The 20,940-nt window shown below is 36.4% G+C and overlaps 1 protein-coding gene across 1 annotated transcript in view; it reads right to left on the bottom strand.

Moving 5' to 3' along the window:
* The window catches only part of cspg5a (chondroitin sulfate proteoglycan 5a), a 54,475-nt gene extending 40,511 nt beyond the window's left edge, over window positions 1-13,964 (bottom strand). Inside the window, exons 1-3 of the mRNA XM_051864695.1 lie at window positions 13,742-13,964; window positions 13,549-13,607; window positions 13,146-13,328 (exon numbers count right to left, since the gene is read on the bottom strand). The gene's annotated coding sequence lies outside the window, so the exon portion shown is untranslated. The remainder of the gene's footprint in view (window positions 1-13,145; window positions 13,329-13,548; window positions 13,608-13,741) is intronic.
* Between the last annotated feature and the right edge of the window lie 6,976 nt (window positions 13,965-20,940).

Below are 20,940 nucleotides of genomic sequence, written 5' to 3' on the forward strand. Positions count from 1 at the left end.
TTGTGTAAAAGCAAAGTTTTATTTTGGATGCGATTAATCGTGATTAATCCTTTGACTTTAAAATAAAATATATAATATAATATAAAAATAAAATAAAATAAAATAAAATAAAATAAAATAAAATAAAATAATATAAAATAATAAAATAAAATAAAATAATATAAAATAAATAAATAAATAAATAAATAAATAAATAAATAAAAATAAAATAAAATAAAATAAAATAAAATACGTATATTCAAATATTAACATACATGCTGATATAATTGTATATTTTGTAAATTACATAATAATAATGTTTTTTATATTATGCAAATGTTTGGATATGAATGACTAATGATATAAATTGTTATATATATATATATATATATATATAACAATTTATATGCTTTTAATATATTTTAAGGGGGCATCTTACCTCATCTCCCCAAATCTGTTAACTAAAATAAGCAATCTAAATGGTTACCACAGATATGACCAAGCAAGCACTGCTTCAGACATGAGTGCCCTTTACATGCAGAAACGTGCAGATTTCAATAATGAATTTAAATCTATTACCAGTGACCAGTGGATAAGAGGGCAAAGGAGATGCATGTGTTATCTGGGCTGTGATATGGTCCAGATTGTTTACGGGTTGATGGTTTAAGGCGAGGAGAATGGGACAATAAAGCAGAGGAGGGGCGGGAGGCATGAGATACACTCCTCCAGCAGTGGTGATGAATGCATGAGGGCTGGAGGTGTCGGTGGGGGTCGGCAGCATTCTTCCACACAGCACCATTGAGAAACACAAGGGACCAGCAACAGGCGGTTCACCAATGCCTTGGGTTTGTGCTCTATGTGTGTGTGTTAATAGCGTTCACTTTGTCCAAGATTGAAATTTCACTCTTCTGGTGGGCAAAATAACTAATAATGCTATCAGTAAAAAGGGAACAACATAAAATTCACTGCATTATCAACAATTGATAAATCGACTGACTGTCCTTTAGTAACATATTAATGGAACAAATGAACCATAATGCCCCTCACTTTACAATGTGAATTTCATCTACACCCATTCAGCTATCACAAATTTGATGAAGCTGAGGTATAGAGAAAAAAGGGGGTGTTTTTTTTAAATGAAAAGGTTTCTTCCCACTGTACTAAAAGGGACATGAAAGCAATGCATTTCAGCTGGCAACAAATGCAGATAGCAATTTCAGGTCAGTTATATCATTCATAAAAGAAAAGACTTTAAAATAAGCGGAAAGTTTCACTGGGTGGCTTTTTCTTTCTTTTTTTTCCCCTTTTTCTGCACTTTCTGAACCTACAGGGGTCATATACTGTATTACCACATAAATATTTCAGACAGGATATATGATTTTCCTCTGGTCACTGAACAGTTATATTAGTACGGCATTACTGTAGTGAGTGTTTGCAATAGTAATATAGAGACAACAACAAAAATTCATTAACATATATAAACAAATATTCAAAACATTATATAATAAATTATTCTTAAGACAATCTTAACTGATAATGGTCCATTAAAAAATCCCATAGAACTGATATTCTCCCACAGACTCATTAACCCTGTCTCTATGCCTCCTTCTCCCCCCCTACTGGTTCCCACACTGCTCTCCGAGTGCAAGATTTGGGTTAAGTGCCAACAGGCTCAGCTTCAAAGGGACTGTGGAAGACAAGAGCTGGTGTACTGTGGCCTCCAACCAGCACTCTTATAATAATTCAAATATACAACCGTATACATTTCCCTTATAGGTGCTGGGAGGAAAACTGTTTGACAGTACCAGTCAAAGGTTTGGATGCACTTGACTGAATTTATGCTTCAGATCTTAAAATCCTTTTGATCGCTTATATGCTTAAAGGGACAGTTCACTAAAAAAAACCCAAAAAAAAAAAAAAAAAAAAAAAATCTGCTATCATTTACTCACTCTCATGTGATTCTAAACCCATGTCACTTTCTTCTGTGGAATAAAAAAGGTGTCCTGGTTACTCTTTCCCATACAGCAGTAGTGTCTCTGTTTATCCACCTTTTTCCTGATGAGCCTATTGCATCTTTAAGGTCACACTTTAGTTTAGAGTCCAATTCTCATTATTAACTAACTATTAAATAGTTAGTTCACCCAAAAAAAGAAAATTCTGTCATTAATCAATCACCTTCATGTCGTTCCAAACCCGGATGACCTTTTGTTCATCTTCAGAACACAAATTAAGATATTTTTGATGAAATCCGAGAGCTTTCTAATTCCCCATAGAAGGCAATGCAAATACCACTTTCAAGGCCCAGAAAGGTAGTAAAGACATAGTTAAAATAGTCCATGTTACTACAGTGGTTCAACCTTAATTTTATGAAGCGACGAGAATATTTTATGTGCGCCGAAAAAAACAAAATAACGACTTTATTCAACAATATCTAGTGATGGGCGGTTTCAAAACACTGCTTCATGAAGCTTAACTAATTTTTTGTTTAGAATCAGTGGTTCGGGGCGTGAAAGTCAAGTGATTTCAGTAAATGAGGCTTCGTTACAGCATAAGTGTTTCGAAATTTCAGTGGTTTGACTTTGGCAGTTTGATTCACGCTCCGAACCTCTGATTCAAAACAAATCAAATTCAAATTCAAAACAAAAGATTCGTTAAGCTTCGAAGCTTCATGAAGCAGTGTTTTGAACTCGCTCATCACTAGATATTGTTGAATAAAGTCATTATCGTTTGTTTTTTTGGTGCACAAAAAGTATACTCATCACTTCATAACATTAAGGTTGAACCACTGTAGTCACATGAACTGTTTTAAATACGTCTTTAGTAGCTTTCTGGGCATTGAAAGTGTTTATTATCTTGCTGGCAATAAAGGCCTCACTGAGCCATCAGATTTTATCAAAAATATCTTAATTTGTGTTCTGAAGATGAACGAAGGTCTTACGGTGTGGAACAACATGAGGGTGAGTAATTAATGACAGATTTTCATTTTTGGGTGCTTCCGGTTTGGGGAACTTCCACTCAAAAAGACTGCAATCAATCATTTCAAATAATAAGGTTGCGCTACAAATAATCCTTATCAGCCCGTTTGACTGAATGAGCTGTCAATTTCCCTTCATGTTTTATTTTCAGACATCAGAAGAATAACATAACACTTAGTGTTTTAATGTGACAAGAATATCTGAGGCAAAAGCTCATTCAGTCGCTGCATTCTTGTCCTCCTGATTATTTTCTTTTTTTCCTTTGTATTCCTCTGCAACAGTATGAAAAAATACAACACATACTGCGCATTTGTGGTCTGCCCTCCCAATTTAATTTACGATATATTCCATGAATGAATCACTGGAAAGCACTAAGAATCTCTCGATTTTTTTCTCCCGAAATCCTCACGTCTCTTTTCAGGTTTGTTTTCACACGGATGCTTTAAAATGTAATTGTCTCCCCTTTTTACTTCTTATGCATATTAGCAGTGTTTACTAGAACGTTTACCGTAAAACATACCTGCAGTATTTGTTATCTGTCAAAATGACGGAAAGCACTTAATATGAAATATTATCACTCAATGCTAAAGTTAAAGAACATTTTTGATTAAAGCAATGCAAATTATATAATGTTACTACAGTGATATTTAACACATCCGTAATATTGCTGCGGTTGTAGTAATTTCTTAATGCTTTTACCCTTTTAAATTTCCTTTTAATGTTCGATGGTTGAAGGGTGAGTAGAATAATGTCACTTAATTGTACCCAGTTTTTTTTAAGAAAGCTTATTATTGTGTTCATAGAGCAGACCTTTCACTGATTGTTTACAGATTAATGGAAGTTACTCCCATAATTCATGCAAAGCATCATGGGGCGTAGGAAAAAGGTGGATATATTTAGATTTCAAATGTAATAGATTTTACATTTATTATATTATAAGTAGGCCTAATAATAAAAAAAAATGATATAACAGCAAAAATACAAAACTGTTTATAGTTTTGGAGTCTGTAAGATTTTGTAATGTTTTTGAAAGAAGTCTCTTACGCTTAGAGGCTTTTGTAACATAAATGTCTTAAATGCTCAAAAGTTTGGGGTCAGTTTTTTAAAGAAATTAATACTTTTAAGAATACATTAAATCGATCCAAAAACAGTAGTGTACATACATAGTAGTAAAGTAAGACACTTGCCTGAGAGATGGTCATAAAACTTCACCTGTTTTCCCTGCTGAACATACACATATCTGGTTATGAATGAACGCTGTATAGGCTTCTTTTACTGCACTCATGAGAAATGAGTATTATTAATAAGGTTAGGTTTAAAAATAGAGTCACAGTGGGAATGCCTATTAAAAATGAATAATAGTGATTATCCATCTGTGTGAAAGGTTAAAGGCATGCAGTGCACTGATGAAGCTGAACACATGTGAGATGTTCCTGTTAAACCTTATTCTAATGCTATTTTGCCTTACACATGATTTCGGTAAAATGTTAATGTTGGTGTACACATTTATGTAGGATTACACTCTGAATGCTGTAAACAGCCTATTTGTAATTGATGATCCATTATTGATTGGGTGGTGGAGTGTTAAAGCAGTAAAGAACAAGGCTCCTGGATGAGCACTGCTGGCACTACGCCTTCTATGCCTTTTCTTCTTTCAAAGCTAAAACACCCCACTGGGAAAACACACATCCACACAACAAGACACAAATAGATCAGGTGGTTCACTTTGTCCTTGGACTTGTTGAAAGCTCTAACCACTACACAAACAAACACATGTCCTCAAGAAAAAAAAAAAAAAAAAAAAAAAAGTAAACAGGATTTTTTACACTTTTAGTATACCTTTGCCTAACCCTAAAAGTCTTTTTTAACCCCAGGTAAAGGCCACTTTTAAAGGGTTGGTTCACCCAAAAATAAAAAAAATGTCATTAATTACTCACCCTCACAGCGTTCCACACCCGTAAGACCTTTGTTCATCTTCGGAACACAAATTAAGATATTTCTGTTGAAATCTGATGGCTCAGTGAGGCCTGCATAGCCAGCAATGACATTTCCTCTCTCAAGACCCATTAATGTACTAAAAACATATTTAAATCAGTTCATGTGAGTACAGTGGTTCAATATTAATATTATAAAGTGACGAGAATATTTTTGGTGCGCCAAAAAAAACAAAATAACGACTGATGGCCGATTTCAAAACACTGCTTCAGGAAGATTCGGAGCGTAATGAATCAGCGTGTCGAATCATGATTCGGATCGCGTGTCAAACCGCCAAACTGCTGAAATCACGTGACTGGCGCTCCGAACCGCTGATTCATAACGCTCCGAAGCTTCATGAAGCAGTGTTTTGAAATCGGCCATCACTATATAAGTCGTTATTTTGTTTTTTTTGGCACACCAAAAATATTCTCGTCGCTTTATAATATTAATGTTGAACCACTGTACTCACATGAACTGATTTAAATATGTTTTTAGTACATTAATGGATCTTGAGAGGAAATGTCATTGCTAGCTATGCAGGCCTCACTGAGCCATCGGATTTCAACAGAAATATCTTAATTTGTGTTCTGAAGATGAACGAAGGTCTTACGGGTGTGGAACGGCATGAGGGTGAGTAATAAATAACATTATTTTCATTTTTGGGTGAACTAACCCTTTAACTCTGTTATAACGCCCTGTTCTAGAGCTACTCTGAATTGTGGTGCCAAAGGTATACTTTGAAACAATGCAGCAACCAACCAAACACTAGACCACCAATCATAAATGCATGCATTAAATATTTTTGCACTTTGTGCAATCAGAAGCTTTCACATGTTATTGTTTCAGTATCTGAGGATATCTCAGTGACGCACTTTCTATTGTCAACAATTAGAGTTGATTTAAATGGCGAAATTTCCACAGATGGACAAGCAGTTATCAAAACAAGTTGTGTTAACAATTCCAAGTGTAAAAAGCCCAAACATATATAGATTACATACAAACCTACAAAAATAATAAGGTCACAATAACAATATGGGCAAAAATATTTAGGTTAAAGATCCATCATAATCCTCTAATCTCCTCAGCATGATAGTGTTGTTTTGATAGCCGTAGCTCAGTTGTTTTAATTCAAATGGAACAAGACATGGAACATATTTAATCCCAAAAATAACAAAAACAGTTGCAAAGTACAATTATGTCCCAAGAACTGAGGCATCCAAAATACTGAGTTTCCTCCTGGAAATCATCTTGATCCATCTTTCACCTCTTGACCCAAGCTTCCTATTTTGCTGACAAAAAAAAAAGGCCTAAGAAAAAAACAAAACAAACTTCTTTTGTTAGCTCAAACTAATGGATATTGCCCATAGACTGATGTAAAAAAAGATGAACGGCATGTCTCCACTTCCTTCTACTGAACAAAAATGAAGCCAAAATGTCCCAGAAATGGGTGTTAACATGTTGCGGCGATTACACCATCTGAAACCCGGATCTGTGCAGTAGTGATCATGAGGTGGAGCTGCGGTATCAAGGTCCCGCCCATACTCCCGCAGACTCAGACATTACACCTTGTTTTTACAGCAGAAAATAACTAAAACCAAACTTATTCGTAAAATTAACACTTGAACTTAAATCAGTGTAATAATAACTATCTAAAATGACAGAAACCATCTTTGGAAATAAAGTATTTGCAGTGTAATTGGATTTTTTAGTTTGACTCTCGTTGCATTCAATTACATAAGAGGGCGGGGTTTATGACCTATACTGCAGCCAGACACCAGGGAGCGATCAAAATGTTTTGGCTTCACTTTTCAGGACATGAGGCGCTTACTATAGCACTGTGTCCGAAATCGATTCACTTCCCTACTATAATATTAGGTGAAAAACAGTATGCCAAAAGAGTAGTATGTCCAAATACATAGTATTTGAAAAACAGTATTCGAAAAGTCCCTGGATGACCTACTACTTCCACCAAGACTCTAAAGTGTGCATTCGATGGACACTTTACTATCCCGTGAGGCAATGGGAGGGGATTTATGAATGGAAGTGAAGCGACTGCCATTCAAGTGAATGGCTGATGTAGTACACCTGAATTTCATTCACTAACCATATTAAACTATATAGAGCAAGTAAATCCAAACTCAAATGTAGTACCTACTCAGACAGTACATGATTTCTGATGCAGTGTTGGTCTTGCCACTCACAACACCTTAGCAAACACATAGCAACACTCTTGTAAACACCTTGCAATGCCCTGGCAACCACTCAGATATGCTCGGCAACCACATAATAACAAGCTACTATGTAACATAGCAACAAGAAGAAAGCCACTTAGAAAACCTAAACAACCCTGGTAGCAGCACTCTAGTAACCACCCAGATGAACCCAGCAACCGCATAGCAACACCCTAAAAGCAACACAGAACACCTTAGCAACCACATTGCAACACTCTGGTAACCACCCAGATGAACCCAGCAACCGTCCTAAAAGCCACACTCTAATAACCACCCGGCAATATCCTGGCAACTATTCAGAACACTTTAGCAACTGCATAGAAATATCATGGCAACCACCCACAACACCTCTGCATGGTGGCAATGACGTTTTGGTTTCGAAAAATGTAAAAAAAATAAATAAATCATATTACCTCCAGTGTTAAGAATTAGAATTATCAGTTATATGTATGAGGTATGAAAACAAACTACTTTGTTCAGGAGTCTGTTTTCATTGCCAGGTAAAAACTTTCTCCTGATGTCTTTCTCTCAGATTTACATTCACATATAAACTCACACACGACTAAGACACAGTCTATATGCAAGATATATTATAATCCAGTTCCTCTGGCCATGTGACAGATCTAAGCTCCTCCTACTTTTTCTCCTACACCTTCTTCAGCACTTTTATTTCCCTTTATTCAAGTGCCATTAGCGCACTGCTGCTATTCCTGGCTCTGGACAGGCTGGAGCTTGGATCATACAGGCTTATATGCTGCCAACCAGAGCAGAACTAAACTGTTTGTGCAGCCCCCCTCCCCACCATCAGCAGTGGCCCATCCCCCCGTCTGTGCTCCCTGAATGCTCTGTCTCTCTCGGCTGTGCTCCACTGCTATACAGCGGACAGTGTGTTTATCTCATACACACTCATGATGACATATTAATACCATATAAACAGATTACAGGAACACGATCACAGGTTCCATGCACTTATTGACAAGCATGAATCACAGCAGTGTGGATTAGCATGATGATCAATCACTCCGTTCCATTTATGTACCAATATGCGGAGCAGAAAAATGTGTTCTGCAAAAAGTGGCCCTGCACAGCGTTAGCAATGCCAAGGTCAAGAGTTAAATTCCAAAGGAACATTACATATATTTTGGGGGTTAGTAAGATTTTTTACTGTTTTGAAAGAAGTCTTTTCTGCTCATCAAGGCAGCAATTATTTTATCAAAAATACAGTAATATTGTGAATATTATTACAATAATATATATATATATATAATATATATATATATATATATATATATATATATATAATATATATATATATAATATATATATATATATATATATATATATATATATATATATATATATATATATATATATATATATATGTATGTGTGTGTGTATATATATATATAAAATATATAATATATATATATATATATATATAATATATATATATATATATATATATATATATAGCGCTGCTTGAAAGTTTGTGAACCACTTGCAGAATCTGTGAAAATGTGAATAATTTTAACAAAATGAGAGAGATCATACAAAATGCATGTCATTTTTTTTATTTAGTACTGTCCTGAGTAAGATATTTTACATAAACAATGTTTACATAAAATCCACAAGACAAAAAAAAAATAGCTGAATTTATAAATATGACCCCATTCAAAAGTTTATGAACCATTGATTCTCAATACTGTGTGTGGTTACCTGGATGATCCATGACTGTTTTTATGTTTTGTGATGGTTGTTCACGAGTCGCTTGTTTGTCCTGAGCACGATGTACGAAGCACGATGCATTAAGAGCCGGGGGTGAAAACTTTTGAACAGGATAAAGATGTCCAAATTTTTCTTATTTTGTTTAAATATCTTTTTTCAAATCATCTTTTCCATTTAGTACTGCCATTCAGAAGCAACAGAAGACACTTAAATGTTTGCCAGAAGACAAATTAAGTGCAATATTCCTTGATATTCAAATTCAAAAGTTTTCACCCCCCGGCTCTTAATGCATCGTGTTTCCTTCTGGAGCATCAGTGAATGTTTGAATCTTTTTTAATAGTTGTGTTTGAGTCCCTCAGCTGTCCTCAGTGTGAAAAGACGGATCTCATAATCATACAGTCATTGCTGGAAATAGTTCAAATACGCAAAAGATGCTGAAAAGAATTTTTGGGACCTGGAGGAATTTTTTGAAGAATATTGGGCAGTTTAACTAAAGATTTTTTTTTTTTTTTTTTTTTTTTTTTTAAATATCTTACTCAGGACAGTACTAAATAAAAAATAACATGCATATTGTATGATCCCTCTTATTTTGTTAAAATTATTCACATTTTCACAGATTCTGCAAGGGGTTCACAAACTTTCAAGCAGCACTGTATATATATATACATATATACATACATATACATATACATATATACATACATATATATATATATATGTGTGTGTTTTTTTACTTTTTTGATGCATAGCTAGAGCTATGAATTGACTGTTTGAACCACAGGAACAGCACATATTGTCCGATTTCTGTCCGCTCGTGCCATACTGACAGCTACTCTCGACTGTTGCGAAAGAAAGCCTCTTGGTGTCATGCTGACGCTTTAGTCATTACTATGGCATCAAATGTAGATATATCAGATATTGGCTACACCTACAAAATGATAGTCAAATTTGAAAATCAAATCAGAGTTAAGAACAAAGCGTTTACATAAAAGCGTAAATGACAAATTGAAAAAAAATTTTTTTTTAAGGTACAAATCTTCAGTCAAGAAACAAATTCCTTCTAGGAATAGCTTGAAGAGAACAAAAGATGACAGACCAGCAAGGACAACATATGGTTCATATGAATCATAACAACCAATCAGAAACTTTTCAGATCCAGATGTCAGACTCAACAGCAATGGGAACAGGCTGATACAGGCAGGCCAAGTGTGCTTTAGCTGTGGCATCAAACCAAAGATGCTGGCAGGAGAGGTGACAACCGGAATGGACATCAAATATAAGAGAGACAGCGAGAGAAAGAGGCTGTTATGATGCTCCTACCGCAGACTTTAGAACAAATAAAGACACTTGAATAGGAATAGAACACGGTACACACTGCAAGCTAATCGTGGCACATGGTACACAGACCATTTACTGAATAGACACTTGGCAGAACATTGGAGAGTGGAATCTCAATATTGGACTGTAGGAATATTGCAGTCCAATTTCAACAGTGCTAGTGTTAAGCAGTGCTGCATTCTGTTACCAGTTGGCAAAATGTTAAGGACGAATACGGGAAGAGCAAAACGAGGTTTAATTGCTGCAAAACGCCAACAGCACAGGCCGTATGTACATTAAACCAAAAAATACACAGTGGTTTTTCCATATACAAATACCACGAAACAAATTAAACAGATCTTTTCGTCCTGCGCGGTGCAGTCTGGTTGCCAGCAATGGCCCACGCAGCTAAACAGATGCCTATATTAACTCTCACTAAGTCACAAAATGGCCGAGAAAACAATGAAGTCCATTGTTATGTAACACACTAAAGCTTCTAATGAAGGGTTCAGATAATTGGAAACAAAGGGAATGAAGGTAATGAGACAATCAAAGCACAATGGCATGTTTGTCACTTTTTGTTCGGCTAAAGGGCATTCAGCCTTGCCATACGCAGATTATAATAGTCAGAAAATGAGGATGGTCAAATAAGTTCACTTCACTTGTGTTCATTAATGTTCTGCTCTGGCAATTGTGTCCAGTTTTTTTCCCCAATTAGTAAGTATAAATCAATAACAAAACCTTGCTGACTGCACTTTAGGAAGCAAATGTATATCAAAATGGCAGCTTTAAGCATGTTTCCCAGTGTTCACATTGTTGTAATAATGAGCTAAGTCTTAAACTCAGGCTTATTCATATTTCTTTTTACTGGGGCAAATCCATTAGTCCCACCATCAGGGACAAGGCATTCTTTTTAATCTACTGCCTTCCCGCCATATCTTAATCATGCGGAATCTGCTGGAATGTTTCTTGCAAAGAAATCGACACATGTTCTCTCTGGTCTGCTGGAAATTCTAACAATTCTTGGGAGCTATTCACAAAAAACATGTTTTTTTGTTGTTTTTTTGCATTACACTGCATTGCCTTCCCATTGTTTTTCTATGTAAACTCACCCTAAACTGATGTCTTTAACCATTGCGTTCGTATCTTGCGTCTTTTTCAATGCCTTGCACAAATAACAGCTTTCTGAACTCTGTGCTCAAGTTGAAATGCATCAAGACCTCCTGTTTTTTTCCTCATTCCAATGCCCTGTATCTTGTATTGTAAAAAGCGCTATATAAATAAGGGTGACTTGCCTTTTAAAATGCAAAAGCGCATTTCGGGGAAACCGGCCCTTAGATTTACATGGATGTATTCGGCAAGAGACATACACTGCATTCATGGTATACAGTTTTCATCAGTTTCATCATGAATCAAACCAATTACGTTGGCGTTGCTAACATCATGTTCTACTGAAGTTATTTTTCATTGACAGCATTTCATGGTGAATGTGATTTCACCAAGTACAACATCTTTGTTGATCCTGGAACATCATTCCAATCAGAAACCAATCAGTTTATGTCAAATTTAGGCTTATATCCAGGGTTAGGTGCTTCTATATCAGTGTTATTCACCCATCATTTCCCTCTTTTTAGGGATAAGTTATGGGTAGGATTAGGTTTAGAGGTAGGGATAGGGTTAGGACTACTTTTTTTGGACAGGAATGTTGTTCCAGGATCAACAAAATATGTTGATCCAGGAACATGTCTTACTTGGCAAAATAACCATGACCAGCATTTCATAGATGCTGTATTGAAAAAGAAAATTCATTTAAATGGTTAGTTCACCCAAAAATGAAAATTCTGTCATTAATTACTCACCTTCATGTCGTTCCAAACCCATAAGATCTTCGTTCATCTTCGGAACACAAATTAAGATATTTTTGATAAAGTCCGATGGCTCAGTGAGGCCTCTATTGACAGCAAGATAATAAACACTTTCAGATGCCTAGAAAGCTACTAAAGACATATTTAAAACAGTTCATGTGACTACAGTGGTTCAACCTTAATGTTATGAAGCGACGAGAATACTTTTTGTGTGCCAAAAAATAACAAAATAGCGACTTTATTCAACAGTATCTAGTGATGAATGATTTCAAAACACTGCTTTACAAATCATTTTTCGAATCAGTGGTTCGAAGCGTGTATCAAAATGCCAAAGTCACGTGATTTTAGCCATAAGTGTTTCGAAATTTCAATGGTTCACCACTGGGGGGGCGTGACTTTGGCAGTTTGATACACGCTCTGAACCACCGATTTGAAACAAAAGATTTGTAAAGCTTCGAAGCGTCATGAAGCAGTGTTTTGAAATTGCCCATCACTAGATATTGTTGAATAAAGTCGTTATTTCATTTTTTTGTACTTTAGTATTCTCGTCGCTTCATAACATTAAGGTTAAACCACTGTAGTCACATGAACTGTTTTAAATGTGTCTTTAGTATCTTTCTGGGCATTGAAAGTGTTAATTATCTTGCTGGCAATAGAGGCCTCACTGAGCCATTGGATTTTATCAAAAATATCTTAATTTGTGTTCTGAAGATGAACGGTGTGGAACGACATGAGGGTGAGTAATTAATGACAGAATTTTCATTTTTGGGTGAACTAACGCTTTTAAGGAAACAGAAATGGTAAGTAGCCATTTTTCTTGATGGAATTTATGCAACAAAATTTGACCTTTGGCAGACCCAGAACTAAACTTAATTCATCAGCTTCAAAAACAGAAGAAACTGGCTTCAATATTTGGATAACTTAGAGCAGTGATAAATAATGCAGTGACTATTCTCCTGTTGTCTCAAAGCACTCAAACAGAGTAGGCTTTATTTCTCACTCTCAACAGTGCAAGTCGTTTGTATGAGATATTGTTTTACTGGATTAGTTGTAATTGGGAAAAGAGAGATACCAACCTCTTCATGCAGAGAATGGACCAAGAGAAGACAATGACATGGGATAGGTGAGGGAGAACTGGGATCTGCTTTCCTTTCTCTTTACCCATTGCCTCCACATCAGTAAACCGCTGGCCTACTTTCACAGCTTCCATTTTTAATGAGTTCCTCCAACACCCGCACCGGAGCTCACCAATCAACCACCTGTCACATCCACAAGAAACCCATGTGAAAGGAACACAGAGTAATTGTAATAAATATTGAAAGATTACTGGTTTAGTGGCTTCCAGACATGCCAACAGCTGGTTCCTGGCTCTGGGTCCTTATGAAATTTATGCAAGTGACTCTTGGAAATGCCATCAGAGTACAGTGTGGTATCTGGATGGGATTTCTTAAATGTATTTTATTAAGGAATATGGTTGACCTTTAGTGCTCCAGATGTGTGGAATGAAGTCAGTCCATCACTTTGTTTTCCTGATTTCCCTACATGCAAGAAATAACCAAAAACAGATTTACACCAACATGCAACCGAGAGCAACAGGGTAATTCAAGAGAAATTAGGCCGTGAAACATGGTGAATTAACAGGACGGGCTAAAAAGAAAGACATCACACTTACCTTTACACTTAAACACTGCGGCACAAGTTCAATCTCCTGCTGGAAGCGTGTCATTGGATGTAATTTATTTTCTGCAGGCAGGCTGGAGGTCACACCTGTATTTCTCACGTGTCCAGCACAGAACTTCAGGGCAAAGAAACCTCTCCAGGAAAACATTACTCAATCCCAGAATCTTCTTTAGCCGAGAGGGTGTCATGTTCTCGCTCTCACCCATCAAAAATGAAAGAAATGTGTTTGGGAGGAGCATGACGTGTTCACAGAGCATGACTCAGGCTGTGAGTTGGGAAACTAAACTACAATGAGTCATAAACAAAAACAGACCATCACAAGCTTATCAATGTCTGGTATTTTGAACCATTGAGCAAAACTACAAGGGTACAATTTCTAACACTTCCGATCAAGAGATGCTTCCAAAAAATATTTTAACACTGGAAGATCTCTTTGGTTATAATTACTGTATTGTTTCATCTGGCAGTGTGACTCAAGCAACTGAGACAGAATGGAGGGCTACTGTCTTGCAGAGTTTAGCTCCCGCTTGTCTCAGAATACCTGCAGAGAAGTTTCTAGTATGCTTAGTAAGACCATGATTAGCTGGTTCAGATGTGTTTAATTGGGGATGAAGCTAAACTCTGCAGGACAGTTGCCCTCCAGAAGCAGATTTGGACACCCCTGTTCTAGTTCTATCGTTCCAATGTTTTTTTTTAATGAGTTTTTGGTGAAATGCCTGAAATAAAACACAAGCTCAAGATCTTTTTTTATTCTATGACATAAAATACATTGGTAATAAAGCTATGCTATGGTTAAATGAGACTACAGTGGTTGTCAGGGACATTAAACATCATCTCACACAGAAGAAGAAAACGCATCTAATCACTAGACCATTTTTACAGCCTCATTGTGTTTGTACTTGCACTGTTGCAAACTAGTATAATTTGAACTTTCCAACTTGTATATTTTAAATAAAGATTGAAAGAGCTGTGGGAAGATCAGTGGTGGTGATGTTAAAGTTGTGTATCCGTGTAGTTTGTTTGTAGTCTAAATTTAGCTTTTTAATTCTGGCCATTGTATTTAGGCTTCAAAATTCATAAAAAGTTGTTTTATTTGTCGAGATAAGCTTCACAGCACTTAATGTGGGACTGTCATTTGGTGGACAAGAGTCATTCAGATCATTGAGAAGTGGATGGAGCAGCCTATACCTTGCTCTCCAAGATTTTGTCTTCTTGGAGACATAACTGTTCTACGGAAGGAAATATCTAAAGCGTAGGCTGGACTAGCTGTTGTTGGATGCATTACGGCTGCCAGAGTGGTGCTGGGAAATTGGAAGAACTCAGACACTCCCTCTTTCAAAGGATTGGATTGAGCTTATGACTTCTAATGCATCATATGAACGAATGCTGGCAAAACTTATGGACTCCACCTATGCTTTCAATTAGAGATGGGGTAGCTTTCTGAATTATTTGGAAACAAGTAGAGATACCGTTTTGCTGTCATTTTGTTTTGTTTTTTTTTCTGGGGTGAAACAAGTTCAAATAATGGGTTGGCCTAAAAAATTAAGTCATCCAGGGTTGCGTTTTCCAAAAGCAACTATGGTCGCAAGTTCCGTTGCTACCAACAGAGATCAACAGAAATTGCGTCCATAATTGGCTAACGATGCTTTTGGGAAGCGTACCCCAGCATGGCACATATAGAAAGTTGAGATTAGGAATTGTACCTTAAAGGATTAGTTCACTCTTAAATGAAAATTACCCCAAGCTTTACTCACCCTCAACACTTTCTTCTTTCTGATGAACACAATCGGAGACATATTAATAAATATCCTGACACATCCGAGGTTTATAATGGTGGTGAACGGGACCAGCGAGTATGAGCTGGTTTACACTTTCTTCATTCATTGAATATGGAAGGCAGTCTGGCGGAAGCTATATATTTTACTTCATAACTTGTTAAATATGGATTTTTCTTTTTTTACACAAACGCATCGCTTCGCTTCAGGAGGCCTTTATTAACCCCGCGGAGCCGTGTGGAGTATGTTTATGATGGATGGATGTGGATGGAAGCACTTTCTTCAGCTCATACTTGTTGATCCCGTTCACTGCCATTATAAAGCTCGGATGTGTCAGGATATTTATTAATATTTCTACGATTGTGTTCCTCGGAAAGAAGGATGGCTTGAGGGTGAGTAAAGATTGGGGTAATTTTCATTTGAAAGTGAACTAATCCTTTAAAGGTAAGCAATTTTTTCCACTTACACTCTCCTTTACAACTAAAGAAACAAAAAGTGAGCTCATTAGGGTTCAGTTATGTCAGTGGCCTAGAAAAGCAATTTTAGACTACATAATGCAGGTTACCCTCTTATGTTGGCCACCATGTTAAAATCACATAATTTGCCTTAAACTCCAACATTTTCCAATGAACGTCAACTTTTGTTGAGTAGCATTAATAAATCGCATGGATGCGCCTGAGCTAGTGGCTAAGAGATGCTTATGCTGTAGAATCTGATGTTTAGTAAGACGAATAAAACAATTAATTAGCACACTTTCATGCACGCAATAATTGGTTCCCTAAGTGCTCTATTAAACTACTAGACATAATGATGGTTGATGGAGTGTAATAGTTACAGCTTATGGCTGCTAACTGTAAGGTTGGTGGTTCAAATCTGCAAAGATTGGACCATAAGACATTACAATTGACCCCTTGAAAATACAAGTAAACAAATCTCAATCATTTAGTCACGTGGATCAAAAATTCCAGATTTTTGCAGAATTGAAACGTTAAACCATATTGGGATTCCAACGCCCAAGTTCTCCGTCTATTTTCGCGGCAGACATTACTTTTGCACAAGCGGGATGCCAAATGCCCATGGCGCAAACACAGAAGGTGCCTAATTAAGAGGTTGTTGACAGCCTGTGGTGGCGCAGTCCCAGCTTTACTCCTTTCAATCTGAAAGGCTAGACATCTATGCTTACTTCTCTGATTCAGTGAATAAACCTCCTCAAGTCTCTCAGAATGGAGCTGAGATCAAGACCAAAGAGTTGTCTGAATGTGAACTCAATGAACCTCAAGCTGACTCGAATGTGAACTCAATGAACCTCAAGCTGAATATTTTAAGTCATGCAGATGGAACTCAACACAAGGAATGCTGATTAGGGGGTAATTAATTTTGCGTTACAAATACAGTCGCAGCTCTGTGTGACTAGAGAGGGCGGCTACCGTCTCAGACAGTAATTCTCCCGGTAATGGAGTCTCCGGCGTTAGATTCACCGGAGCCCTTGCTTTAACATTCAATCTTTAAAGCACAAAACCGCCCCTCCTCTACAGCTACTCTTCATGCAGAACCATGAGACCTGTTACCATGGAAACGTCCTCAGAGATAGTGCGGGTGCACAAACATGAAATGCTTAAATGCCTCCATCAAGCACGTATCGCACAGAAACGATGGTGCTTGGAATACAAGGGAAGTATCCTTTATATTCGTTTGAGAACGCACAGGCGCCAACTGTTTCTGGCAGCCCAAGAGATCGAGCCATCTGCACATCACACACAGGCTGTCAATATTTGTTGTTTTAATTCAAAGTCTTTACAATTGGGGTTTTTGCAGTTCCACAGGGAGTAACGCAAAGCAATCAATTTGAAATACAGAAGACATTGAAGAACATACCGTACATTTAGCCTTCTGTACTAGCTGTAACTGTAAACCAGGCAGGTTTGATCAAAATCTGGAGATGCATTCAAGGTATACAGCATTTACGTTTCCTGGGAATCAACCCCATAAGCTTCCAGGAACAAATCATAGCATTATTTGAACATAAACGTGACTAGCCGAATATGGGCTTAGCCAAGCTGTCCTCGTTCCTTCCGTGCAGCGACACAGCCTGTGGCATTGAGCAGAGCACCCTCTTTTTTTTATTCACACATCTCTGGATCTGCCACCATGGTTACGGTGGTGAAGGATGAAGACTGATGGAAGAACACACAAGCAAGAGGATGTGAGGGAGAGAGATGGAGAGAGAGAAGAAAAGAACCAGGGCGGAAAATGAAGTCATAGAAGAGGAAACCTGCTAAAAAATTGGGGAAAGGAAATGGGTTGAAAAGAGGGAGATGATGAGAGAGAAATGAAGTGACAAGTTCGCCTGAGCGGCTATGGAGTGACCTCATCTTTTCATCGGCGATGACAGCGCTGCTGAAGCTCAATAAAATGAGTGTTTTTTAAACATCTGAATGAGGGGTCAACTAATATGGGATTGATATGTTATCTAGAAAGCTGGGAGGGGGGTTATATATGTAATAAAATTCAAAGTCAACATAAAATTTGACCCAAAAATGAAAATTCTGTCATTATTTACTCATTTAATTTCTTTTTTGCTGAACACAGAAGATATTTTGAAGAATATGGTTAACCAAACAGTGGATGGACCCCATTGACTTCCATAGTATTTCTTCTATACTATGGAGGTCAATGGGGTCCATCCACTGTTTGGTTACTGACATTCTTCAAAATATCTCCTTTTGTTGTTCAGCAGAAGAAAGAAATTCATACAGGTTTGGAACAACTTGAGGTTGAGTAAATGATGACAGAATTTTCATTTTTGGAAAAAACGTTTTACAGTTTTACACAAAAATATTAAGCAGCCTAACGGTTTTCAACATTGATAATAAATGTTTCTTGAGCATCAAATCATCAAATTAGAATGATTTCTGAAGGATCATGTGACACTGAAGACTGGAGTAATGATGCTGAAAATACAGCTTTGCATCACAGGAATAAATTACATTTTAAAATATAGTAAAATAGAAAAGAGTTATGTTAAATTGTAATAATATTCCACAATATTCCTGTTTTTATTGTATTTTTGTTCAAATAAATGCAGCCTTGGTGAGCATAAGATACTTCTTTCAAAAACATTAAAATTCACCTACCCCAAACTATATATAAGCTGAATGAACCTGAAACTAAGCAAAATGGCCATTTCTCCAGTAACAAGCCAGCAAGCTGATAATCTCACAGTGGCCAGATATTGACCAATTAATCAGTCTATCACTAATCTGAACACTTTTAATAAGCTCTAACATTTTCGAAAACACCATTCCCCACCATTTATTCTCATTCAGGGATCCAGTATGAAAGAAATGAAAGTGAAAACTAGTGAAGGAGCCACACCTTGTCACGACAAATAGGGAAATCTGTGCCTTGAGCTCATCTTTACCAAAGCATAAGGGCTCTCAAACCAGTCTGTGAGTGGAGGTGGTGTCTGATATCTCCCAAAATCACTGGGCGTTTAAGTACGCCTCAAGCACAATTTTATGACTGGCCTCATCTGGTATCATTCCGCCAAACGTAAATAACAGCTGTAAATGTTCCACATGGAGGCAGTGAAGTGCTCAAACACCAAGGTGATAAAACCCAATCTATATGAGAAAATCTTAAATCATCATCACCTTTTCATTTTGAAACAATATTAGGTGGCATCTGAGAATTATCATCCTCCCTTGTTTATTAAAAAAAAAAAAAAAAAAAAAAAAAAATCTAGAATCTCACAATCAAAATGGATAATGGATAAAATAAATGACAAATTCTCCGTACATGTGAAAATAGCTGTTCTGAACCCAAGATCACAAATTCAAATCATCAATATAATTGCAGTTCTCAGCCCAAGGGTCTCCAAAAATGATTTGTTTTAAAATGACTTTCAAGATAAAGAAAAATGTATTAAAACTTTTGAAACTGCCACCAAAATCAGATTATCCAAACAGAATCATGTCAGATAGAAGCATGTATGAAAACACTTGTATTATTGTGCTCAACTGTTATGTAACAACTGCAAACAGGCTACAATTAGTCTAATGAAATATATAAATTATAAAAAATAAAAAAAAATTAACTATTAACTCTCCGCTGTTGCTCGGTCATTTTAGACCCCCCAAAAAAAGTCTTGGGGGGGGGGGGGGGGGGGGGGGGAAGCAGGTTTTTTTTTTTTTTTTTTTTTTTTTTTAAGAATTGTACGAAAATCAATGACTTATAGCAGTCGCTATGTGACCACAAAAAGAAAAAAGAAAATTGTGGACAATTTGAAAAAGCTAAAATGTCATTTACCAAAAAAAAAAAAAAAAAAAAAAAAAAAAAAGTCACTTGTATTGTTCGTTACCACCATTGGAAATGAATAGGAAATACGGAAAAACCCAAAAAGAATTGTGTACACAACAAATCCTGAAGGCCATGAAGACCTCTTCATTGCTATGTACTTTTTTTCTGCATTGTTGACGACACTAAAATATCAAAGAGTGCAAAACAGACATGATGTTGTGTAACAAAATGTCCTTCTCTGTTCAATTTTACTGCAGTCAAACCTGATGCAAACATGGACACTTCAATCCAACATTTAAAAAAAAAACAAAAAAAAAAACAAAAAACAAGTGTGACCCCCAAAAGAACAATACAAGAAGGTTAAAGCAATCTCATGTTGCTATTTCTGTGGTTTTTTAAAAAAAAAAAAAAAAAGTTACACTAAATTTAGTCATTGTAAACTTTCCATTCCTGTGAGGTAAAACCACTAATGCACATCCTCAAGTGGGTAAATTATTTTAAAGTGGCAATCTTTAAAAAAATCATTATGATTAAAAAAAAAAAAAAAAAAAAAAAAAAAACACAGCCATCTTATCAGGCACAGTCTAACACGCTCCAGCCCTCCACATGCCGGATTATACGGGTTAGAGATTACATTACATGAGGCTGTTATAATTCCTGCATGTTTTTCCCCTCACAGAGCAGGATTTGCCAAAGTGCATTTAGAACAAATGATGAGCAATTGTATAAACCCACTACTGAACCAATCATGAGGATTGAAAATCAGCTCAAAAATAGTACATTTAAATGAATGCATTTAATAGTTGTATTAGTTATTGGAATTAATAGGAGTAAAGCCATGAACGCATCACAATGCAAAAAAATATAAATGGTCCTAAAAATAGACTTTTTAAATGCAAGAATTTTCCCCTCTGATTTCAAGGTCAAAAGCCCGTTTTTATCATACACTTAAACTACACATCATAACAGGTGAATAACTTAAAATTGCTAGAACTGAAACAAAGCAGTCTTACAAAAACAAAAACCCACTTTATTTAGACAGTGTTCAGGTCTCAGTATCAATGTGCCGGGTAAAAATGAAAAGAGAAGGCTACAAACTTCCAAGAACAGCGATAAC

The sequence above is a fragment of the Ctenopharyngodon idella genome, chromosome 16, assembly GCF_019924925.1.
Source record: "Ctenopharyngodon idella isolate HZGC_01 chromosome 16, HZGC01, whole genome shotgun sequence".
In the NCBI taxonomy this organism is placed as follows: Eukaryota; Metazoa; Chordata; class Actinopteri; order Cypriniformes; family Xenocyprididae; genus Ctenopharyngodon; species Ctenopharyngodon idella.